Here is a 10,823-nt window from a genome sequence, read left to right as displayed (position 1 = left end):
CCTGATGAATGTTTTACTCAGTGTAGTTTTCTCCTGATGAATTTTATACTCAGTGTAGTTTATTCCTGATACACAGTGTAGTTTATTCCTGATGAATTTTATACTCAGTGCAGTTTATTCCTGGTACACAGTGTAGTTTACTCCTGATGAATTTTATACTCAGTGTAGTTTATTCCTGATGAATTTTATACTCAGTGCAGTTTATTCCTGGTACTCAGTGTAGTTTACTCCTGATGAATTTTATACTCAGTGTAGTTTATTCCTGATGCACAGTGTAGTTTACTCCTGATGAATTTTATACTCAGTGTAGTTTACTCCTGATGAATTTTATACTCAGTGCAGTTTATTCCTGATGCACAGTGTAGTTTACTCCTGATGAATTTTATACTCAGTGTAGTTTACTCCTGATGAATGTTTTACTCAGTGTAGTTTACTCCTGATAAATTTTTTACTCAGTGTAGTTTACTCCTGATGAATTTTATACTCAGTGTAGTTTACTCCTGATGAATGTTTTACTCAGTGTAGTTTACTCCTGATGAATGTTTTACTCAGTGTAGTTTACTCCTGAAGAATTTTATAATCAGTGCAGTTTATTCCTGGTACACAGTGTAGTTTACTCCTGATGAATTTTATACTCAGTGCATTTTATTCCTGGCACACAGTGTAGTTTACTCCTGATGAATTTTATACTCAGTGCAGTTTATTCCTGGTACACAGTGTAGTTTACTCCTGATGAATTTTATACTCAGTGCAGTTTATTCCTGATGAACAGTGTAGTTTACTCCTGATGAATTTTATACTCAGTGTAGTTTACTCCTGATGAATGTTTTACTCAGTGTAGTTTACTCCTGATAAATGTTTTACTCAGTGTAGTTTTCTCCTGATGAATTTTATACTCAGTGTAGTTTATTCCTGATACACAGTGTAGTTTACTCCTGATGAATTTTATACTCAGTGTAGTTTACTCCTGATGAATTTTATACTCAGTGTAGTTTACTCCTGATGAATGTTTTACTCAGTGTAGTTTACTCCTGATGAATGTTTTACTCAGTGTCGTTTACTCCTGATGAATTTTATACTCAGTGTAGTTTACTCCTGATGAATGTTTTACTCAGTGTAGTTTACTCCTGATGAATGTTTTACTCAGTGTAGTTTACTCCTGATGAATGTTTTACTCAGTGTAGTTTTCTCCTGATGAATTTTATACTCAGTGTAGTTTACTCCTGATGAATGTTTTACTCAGTGTAGTTTTCTCCTGATGAATTTTATACTCAGTGTAGTTTATTCCTGATACACAGTGTAGTTTATTCCTGATGAATTTTATACTCAGTGCAGTTTATTCCTGGTACACAGTGTAGTTTACTCCTGATGAATTTTATACTCAGTGTAGTTTATTCCTGATGAATTTTATACTCAGTGCAGTTTATTCCTGGTACACAGTGTAGTTTACTCCTGATGAATTTTATACTCAGTGTAGTTTATTCCTGATGCACAGTGTAGTTTACTCCTGATGAATTTTATACTCAGTGTAGTTTATTCCTGGTACACAGTGTAGTTTACTCCTGATGAATTTTATACTCAGTGTAGTTTACTCCTGATGAATTTTATACTCAGTGCAGTTTATTCCTGATGCACAGTGTAGTTTACTCCTGATGAATTTTATACTCAGTGTAGTTTACTCCTGATGAATGTTTTACTCAGTGTAGTTTACTCCTGATGAATTTTTTACTCAGTGCAGTTTACTCCTGATGAATTTTATACTCAGTGTAGTTTACTCCTGATGAATGTTTTACTCAGTGTAGTTTACTCCTGATGAATTTTATAATCAGTGCAGTTTATTCCTGGTACACAGTGTAGTTTACTCCTGATGAATTTTATACTCAGTGTAGTTTACTCCTGATGAATGTTTTACTCAGTGTAGTTTACTCCTGATGAATTTTATAATCAGTGCAGTTTATTCCTGGTACACAGTGTAGTTTACTCCTGATGAATTTTATACTCAGTGTAGTTTACTCCTGATGAATGTTTTACTCAGTGTAGTTTACTCCTGATGAATTTTATACTCAGTGTAGTTTACTCCTGATGAATGTTTTACTCAGTGTAGTTTACTCCTGATGAATTTTATAATCAGTGCAGTTTATTCCTGGTACACAGTGTAGTTTACTCCTGATGAATTTTATACTCAGTGTAGTTTACTCCTGATGAATGTTTTACTCAGTGTAGTTTACTCCTGATGAATGTTTTACTCAGTGTAGTTTACTCCTGATGAATGTTTTACTCAGTGTCGTTTACTCCTGATGAATTTTATACTCAGTGTAGTTTACTCCTGATGAATGTTTTACTCAGTGTAGTTTACTCCTGATGAATGTTTTACTCAGTGTAGTTTTCTCCTGATGAATTTTATACTCAGTGTAGTTTACTCCTGATGAATGTTTTACTCAGTGTAGTTTACTCCTGATGAATGTTTTACTCAGTGTAGTCTTCTCCTGATGAATTTTATACTCAGTGTAGTTTATTCCTGATACACAGTGTAGTTTATTCCTGATGAATTTTATACTCAGTGCAGTTTATTCCTGGTACACAGTGTAGTTTACTCCTGATGAATTTTATACTCAGTGTAGTTTATTCCTGATGAATTTTATACTCAGTGCAGTTTATTCCTGGTACACAGTGTAGTTTACTCCTGATGAATTTTATACTCAGTGTAGTTTATTCCTGATGCACAGTGTAGTTTACTCCTGATGAATTTTATACTCAGTGTAGTTTATTCCTGGTACACAGTGTAGTTTACTCCTGATGAATTTTATACTCAGTGCAGTTTATTCCTGATGCACAGTGTAGTTTACTCCTGATGAATTTTATACTCAGTGTAGTTTACTCCTGATGAATGTTTTACTCAGTGTAGTTTACTCCTGATGAATGTTTTACTCAGTGTAGTTTACTCCTGATGAATTTTATACTCAGTGTAGTTTACTCCTGGTACACAGTGTAGTTTACTCCTGATGAATTTTATACTCAGTGTAGTTTACTCCTGATGAATGTTTTACTCAGTGTAGTTTACTCCTGATGAATTTTATAATCAGTGCAGTTTATTCCTGGTACACAGTGTAGTTTACTCCTGATGAATTTTATACTCAGTGTAGTTTACTCCTGATGAATGTTTTACTCAGTGTAGTTTACTCCTGATGAATTTTATACTCAGTGTAGTTTACTCCTGATGAATGTTTTACTCAGTGTAGTTTACTCCTGATGAATTTTATAATCAGTGCAGTTTATTCCTGGTACACAGTGTAGTTTACTCCTGATGAATTTTATACTCAGTGTAGTTTACTCCTGATGAATGTTTTACTCAGTGTAGTTTACTCCTGATGAATGTTTTACTCAGTGTAGTTTACTCCTGATGAATGTTTTACTCAGTGTCGTTTACTCCTGATGAATTTTATACTCAGTGTAGTTTACTCCTGATGAATGTTTTACTCAGTGTAGTTTACTCCTGATGCATGTTTTACTCAGTGTAGTTTTCTCCTGATGAATTTTATACTCAGTGTAGTTTACTCCTGATGAATGTTTTACTCAGTGTAGTTTACTCCTGATGAATGTTTTACTCAGTGTAGTCTTCTCCTGATGAATTTTATACTCAGTGTAGTTTATTCCTGATACACAGTGTAGTTTATTCCTGATGAATTTTATACACAGTGCAGTTTATTCCTGGTACACAGTGTAGTTTACTCCTGATGAATTTTATACTCAGTGTAGTTTATTCCTGATGAATTTTATACTCAGTGCAGTTTATTCCTGGTACACAGTGTAGTTTACTCCTGATGAATTTTATACTCAGTGTAGTTTATTCCTGATGCACAGTGTAGTTTACTCCTGATGAATTTTATACTCAGTGTAGTTTATTCCTGGTACACAGTGTAGTTTACTCCTGATGAATTTTATACTCAGTGTAGTTTACTCCTGATGAATTTTATACTCAGTGCAGTTTATTCCTGATGCACAGTGTAGTTTACTCCTGATGAATTTTATACTCAGTGTAGTTTACTCCTGATGAATGTTTTACTCAGTGTAGTTTACTCCTGATGAATTTTTTACTCAGTGTAGTTTACTCCTGATGAATGTTTTACTCAGTGTAGTTTACTCCTGATGAATTTTATAATCAGTGCAGTTTATTCCTGTTACACAGTGTAGTTTACTCCTGATGAATTTTATACTCAGTGCATTTTATTCCTGATGAATTTTATACTCAGTGCAGTTTATTCCTGGCACACAGTGTAGTTTACTCCTGATGAATTTTATACTCAGTGCAGTTTATTCCTGGTACACAGTGTAGTTTACTCCTGATGAATTTTATACTCAGTGCAGTTTATTCCTGATGAAGAGTGTAGTTTACTCCTGATGAATTTTATACTCAGTGTAGTTTACTCCTGATGAATGTTTTACTCAGTGTAGTTTACTCCTGATGAATGTTTTACTCAGTGTAGTTTTCTCCTGATGAATTTTATACTCAGTGTAGTTTATTCCTGATACACAGTGTAGTTTACTCCTGATGAATTTTATACTCAGTGTAGTTTACTCCTGATGAATTTTATACTCAGTGTAGTTTACTCCTGATGAATGTTTTACTCAGTGTAGTTTACTCCTGATGAATGTTTTACTCAGTGTAGTTTTCTCCTGATGAATTTTATACTCAGTGTAGTTTACTCCTGATGAATGTTTTACTCAGTGTAGTTTACTCCTGATGAATGTTTTACTCAGTGTAGTTTTCTCCTGATGAATTTTATACTCAGTGTAGTTTATTCCTGATACACAGTGTAGTTTACTCCTGATGAATGTTTTACTCAGTGTAGTTTACTCCTGATGAATGTTTTACTCAGTGTAGTTTTCTCCTGATGAATTTTATACTCAGTGTAGTTTACTCCTGATGAATGTTTTACTCAGTGTAGTTTACTCCTGATGAATGTTTTACTCAGTGTAGTCTTCTCCTGATGAATTTTATACTCAGTGTAGTTTATTCCTGATACACAGTGTAGTTTATTCCTGATGAATTTTATACTCAGTGCAGTTTATTCCTGGTACACAGTGTAGTTTACTCCTGATGAATTTTATACTCAGTGTAGTTTATTCCTGATGAATTTTATACTCAGTGCAGTTTATTCCTGGTACACAGTGTAGTTTACTCCTGATGAATTTTATACTCAGTGTAGTTTATTCCTGATGCACAGTGTAGTTTACTCCTGATGAATTTTATACTCAGTGTAGTTTATTCCTGGTACACAGTGTAGTTTACTCCTGATGAATTTTATACTCAGTGTAGTTTACTCCTGATGAATTTTATACTCAGTGCAGTTTATTCCTGATGCACAGTGTAGTTTACTCCTGATGAATTTTATACTCAGTGTAGTTTACTCCTGATGAATGTTTTACTCAGTGTAGTTTACTCCTGATGAATTTTTTACTCAGTGTAGTTTACTCCTGATGAATTTTATACTGAGTGTAGTTTACTCCTGATGAATGTTTTACTCAGTGTAGTTTACTCCTGATGAATTTTATAATCAGTGCAGTTTATTCCTGGTACACAGTGTAGTTTACTCCTGATGAATTTTATACTCAGTGTAGTTTACTCCTGATGAATGTTTTACTCAGTGTAGTTTACTCCTGATGAATTTTATAATCAGTGCAGTTTATTCCTGGTACACAGTGTAGTTTACTCCTGATGAATTTTATACTCAGTGTAGTTTACTCCTGATGAATGTTTTACTCAGTGTAGTTTACTCCTGATGAATGTTTTACTCAGTGTAGTTTACTCCTGATGAATGTTTTACTCAGTGTCGTTTACTCGTGATGAATTTTATACTCAGTGTAGTTTACTCCTGATGAATGTTTTACTCAGTGTAGTTTACTCCTGATGAATGTTTTACTCAGTGTAGTTTTCTCCTGATGAATTTTATACTCAGTGTAGTTTACTCCTGATGAATGTTTTACTCAGTGTAGTTTACTCCTGATGAATGTTTTACTCAGTGTAGTCTTCTCCTGATGAATTTTATACTCAGTGTAGTTTATTCCTGATACACAGTGTAGTTTATTCCTGATGAATTTTATACTCAGTGCAGTTTATTCCTGGTACACAGTGTAGTTTACTCCTGATGAATTTTATACTCAGTGTAGTTTATTCCTGATGAATTTTATACTCAGTGCAGTTTATTCCTGGTACACAGTGTAGTTTACTCCTGATGAATTTTATACTCAGTGTAGTTTATTCCTGATGCACAGTGTAGTTTACTCCTGATGAATTTTATACTCAGTGTAGTTTATTCCTGGTACACAGTGTAGTTTACTCCTGATGAATTTTATACTCAGTGTAGTTTACTCCTGATGAATTTTATACTCAGTGTAGTTTACTCCTGATGAATGTTTTACTCAGTGTAGTTTACTCCTGATGAATGTTTTACTCAGTGTCGTTTACTCCTGATGAATTTTATACTCAGTGTAGTTTACTCCTGATGAATGTTTTACTCAGTGTAGTTTACTCCTGATGAATGTTTTACTCAGTGTAGTTTTCTCCTGATGAATTTTATACTCAGTGTAGTTTACTCCTGATGAATGTTTTACTCAGTGTAGTTTACTCCTGATGAATGTTTTACTCAGTGTAGTTTTCTCCTGATGAATTTTATACTCAGTGTAGTTTATTCCTGATACACAGTGTAGTTTACTCCTGATGAATTTTATACTCAGTGTAGTTTATTCCTGGTACGCAGTGTAGTTTACTCCTGATGAATTTTATACTCAGTGTAGTTTACTCCTGATGAATTTTATACTCAGTGCATTTTATTCCTGATGCACAGTGTAGTTTACTCCTGATGAATTTTATACTCAGTGTAGTTTACTCCTGATGAATGTTTTACTCAGTGTAGTTTACTCCTGATGAATTTTTTACTCAGTGTAGTTTACTCCTGATGAATTTTATACTCAGTGTAGTTTACTCCTGATGAATGTTTTACTCAGTGTAGTTTACTCCTGATGAATGTTTTACTCAGTGTAGTTTACTCCTGATGAATTTTATAATCAGTGCAGTTTATTCCTGGTACACAGTGTAGTTTACTCCTGATGAATTTTATACTCAGTGCATTTTATTCCTGATGAATTTTATACTCAGTGCAGTTTATTCCTGGCACACAGTGTAGTTTACTCCTGATGAATTTTATACTCAGTGCAGTTTATTCCTGGTACACAGTGTAGTTTACTCCTGATGAATTTTATACTCAGTGCAGTTTATTCCTGATGAACAGTGTAGTTTACTCCTGATGAATGTTTTACTCAGTGTAGTTTACTCCTGATAAATGTTTTACTCAGTGTAGTTTTCTCCTGATGAATTTTATACTCAGTGTAGTTTATTCCTGATACACAGTGTAGTTTACTCCTGATGAATTTTATACTCAGTGTAGTTTACTCCTGATGAATTTTATACTCAGTGTAGTTTACTCCTGATGAATGTTTTACTCAGTGTAGTTTACTCCTGATGAATGTTTTACTCAGTGTCGTTTACTCCTGATGAATTTTATACTCAGTGTAGTTTACTCCTGATGAATGTTTTACTCAGTGTAGTTTACTCCTGATGAATGTTTTACTCAGTGTAGTTTACTCCTGATGAATGTTTTACTCAGTGTAGTTTTCTCCTGATGAATTTTATACTCAGTGTAGTTTACTCCTGATGAATGTTTTACTCAGTGTAGTTTACTCCTGATGAATGTTTTACTCAGTGTAGTTTTCTCCTGATGAATTTTATACTCAGTGTAGTTTATTCCTGATACACAGTGTAGTTTATTCCTGATGAATTTTATACTCAGTGCAGTTTATTCCTGGTACACAGTGTAGTTTACTCCTGATGAATTTTATACTCAGTGTAGTTTATTCCTGATGAATTTTATACTCAGTGCAGTTTATTCCTGGTACACAGTGTAGTTTACTCCTGATGAATTTTATACTCAGTGTAGTTTATTCCTGATGCACAGTGTAGTTTACTCCTGATGAATTTTATACTCAGTGTAGTTTATTCCTGGTACACAGTGTAGTTTACTCCTGATGAATTTTATACTCAGTGTAGTTTACTCCTGATGAATTTTATACTCAGTGCAGTTTATTCCTGATGCACAGTGTAGTTTACTCCTGATGAATTTTATACTCAGTGTAGTTTACTCCTGATGAATGTTTTACTCAGTGTAGTTTACTCCTGATGAATTTTTTACTCAGTGTAGTTTACTCCTGATGAATTTTATACTGAGTGTAGTTTACTCCTGATGAATGTTTTACTCAGTGTAGTTTACTCCTGATGAATTTTATAATCAGTGCAGTTTATTCCTGGTACACAGTGTAGTTTACTCCTGATGAATTTTATACTCAGTGTAGTTTACTCCTGATGAATGTTTTACTCAGTGTAGTTTACTCCTGATGAATTTTATAATCAGTGCAGTTTATTCCTGGTACACAGTGTAGTTTACTCCTGATGAATTTTATACTCAGTGTAGTTTACTCCTGATGAATGTTTTACTCAGTGTAGTTTACTCCTGATGAATGTTTTACTCAGTGTAGTTTACTCCTGATGAATGTTTTACTCAGTGTCGTTTACTCGTGATGAATTTTATACTCAGTGTAGTTTACTCCTGATGAATGTTTTACTCAGTGTAGTTTACTCCTGATGAATGTTTTACTCAGTGTAGTTTTCTCCTGATGAATTTTATACTCAGTGTAGTTTACTCCTGATGAATGTTTTACTCAGTGTAGTTTACTCCTGATGAATGTTTTACTCAGTGTAGTCTTCTCCTGATGAATTTTATACTCAGTGTAGTTTATTCCTGATACACAGTGTAGTTTATTCCTGATGAATTTTATACTCAGTGCAGTTTATTCCTGGTACACAGTGTAGTTTACTCCTGATGAATTTTATACTCAGTGTAGTTTATTCCTGATGAATTTTATACTCAGTGCAGTTTATTCCTGGTACACAGTGTAGTTTACTCCTGATGAATTTTATACTCAGTGTAGTTTATTCCTGATGCACAGTGTAGTTTACTCCTGATGAATTTTATACTCAGTGTAGTTTATTCCTGGTACACAGTGTAGTTTACTCCTGATGAATTTTATACTCAGTGTAGTTTACTCCTGATGAATTTTATACTCAGTGCAGTTTATTCCTGATGCACAGTGTAGTTTACTCCTGATGAATTTTATACTCAGTGTAGTTTACTCCTGATGAATGTTTTACTCAGTGTAGTTTACTCCTGATGAATTTTTTACTCAGTGTAGTTTACTCCTGATGAATTTTATACTCAGTGTAGTTTACTCCTGATGAATGTTTCACTCAGTGTAGTTTACTCCTGATGAATGTTTTACTCAGTGTAGTTTACTCCTGATGAATTTTATAATCAGTGCAGTTTATTCCTGGTACACAGTGTAGTTTACTCCTGATGAATTTTATACTCAGTGCATTTTATTCCTGATGAATTTTATACTCGGTGCAGTTTATTCCTGGCACACAGTGTAGTTTACTCCTGATGAATTTTATACTCAGTGCAGTTTATTCCTGGTACACAGTGTAGTTTACTCCTGATGAATTTTATACTCAGTGCAGTTTATTCCTGATGAACAGTGTAGTTTACTCCTGATGAATTTTATACTCAGTGTAGTTTACTCCTGATGAATGTTTTACTCAGTGTAGTTTACTCCTGATGAATGTTTTACTCAGTGTAGTTTTCTCCTGATGAATTTTATACTCAGTGTAGTTTATTCCTGATACACAGTGTAGTTTACTCCTGATGAATTTTATACTCAGTGTAGTTTACTCCTGATGAATTTTATACTCAGTGTAGTTTACTCCTGATGAATGTTTTACTCAGTGTAGTTTACTCCTGATGAATGTTTTACTCAGTGTCGTTTACTCCTGATGAATTTTATACTCAGTGTAGTTTACTCCTGATGAATGTTTTACTCAGTGTAGTTTACTCCTGATGAATGTTTTACTCAGTGTAGTTTTCTCCTGATGAATTTTATACTCAGTGTAGTTTACTCCTGATGAATGTTTTACTCAGTGTAATTTACTCCTGATGAATTTTATACTCAGTGTAGTTTATTCCTGATACACAGTGTAGTTTATTCCTGATGAATTTTATACTCAGTGCAGTTTATTCCTGGTACACAGTGTAGTTTACTCCTGATGAATTTTATACTCAGTGTAGTTTATTCCTGATGAATTTTATACTCAGTGCAGTTTATTCCTGGTACACAGTGTAGTTTACTCCTGATGAATTTTATACTCAGTGTAGTTTATTCCTGATGCACAGTGTAGTTTACTCCTGATGAATTTTATACTCAGTGTAGTTTATTCCTGGTACACAGTGTAGTTTACTCCTGATGAATTTTATACTCAGTGTAGTTTACTCCTGATGAATTTTATACTCAGTGCAGTTTATTCCTGATGCACAGTGTAGTTTACTCCTGATGAATTTTATACTCAGTGTAGTTTACTCCTGATGAATGTTTTACTCAGTGTAGTTTACTCCTGATGAATTTTTTACTCAGTGTAGTTTACTCCTGATGAATTTTATACTCAGTGTAGTTTACTCCTGATGAATGTTTTACTCAGTGTAGTTTACTCCTGATGAATTTTATAATCAGTGCAGTTTATTCCTGGTACACAGTGTAGTTTACTCCTGATGAATTTTATACTCAGTGCATTTTATTCCTGATGAATTTTATACTCAGTGCAGTTTATTCCTGGTACACAGTGTAGTTTACTCCTGATGAATTTTATACTCAGTGCATTTTAT

Source organism: Heterodontus francisci, chromosome 49 (genome assembly GCF_036365525.1).
Source record: "Heterodontus francisci isolate sHetFra1 chromosome 49, sHetFra1.hap1, whole genome shotgun sequence".
NCBI lineage: Eukaryota > Metazoa > Chordata > Chondrichthyes > Heterodontiformes > Heterodontidae > Heterodontus > Heterodontus francisci.
The sequence above is the reverse complement of the archived record's forward strand: the minus strand, read 5'-3'. Positions refer to the sequence as shown.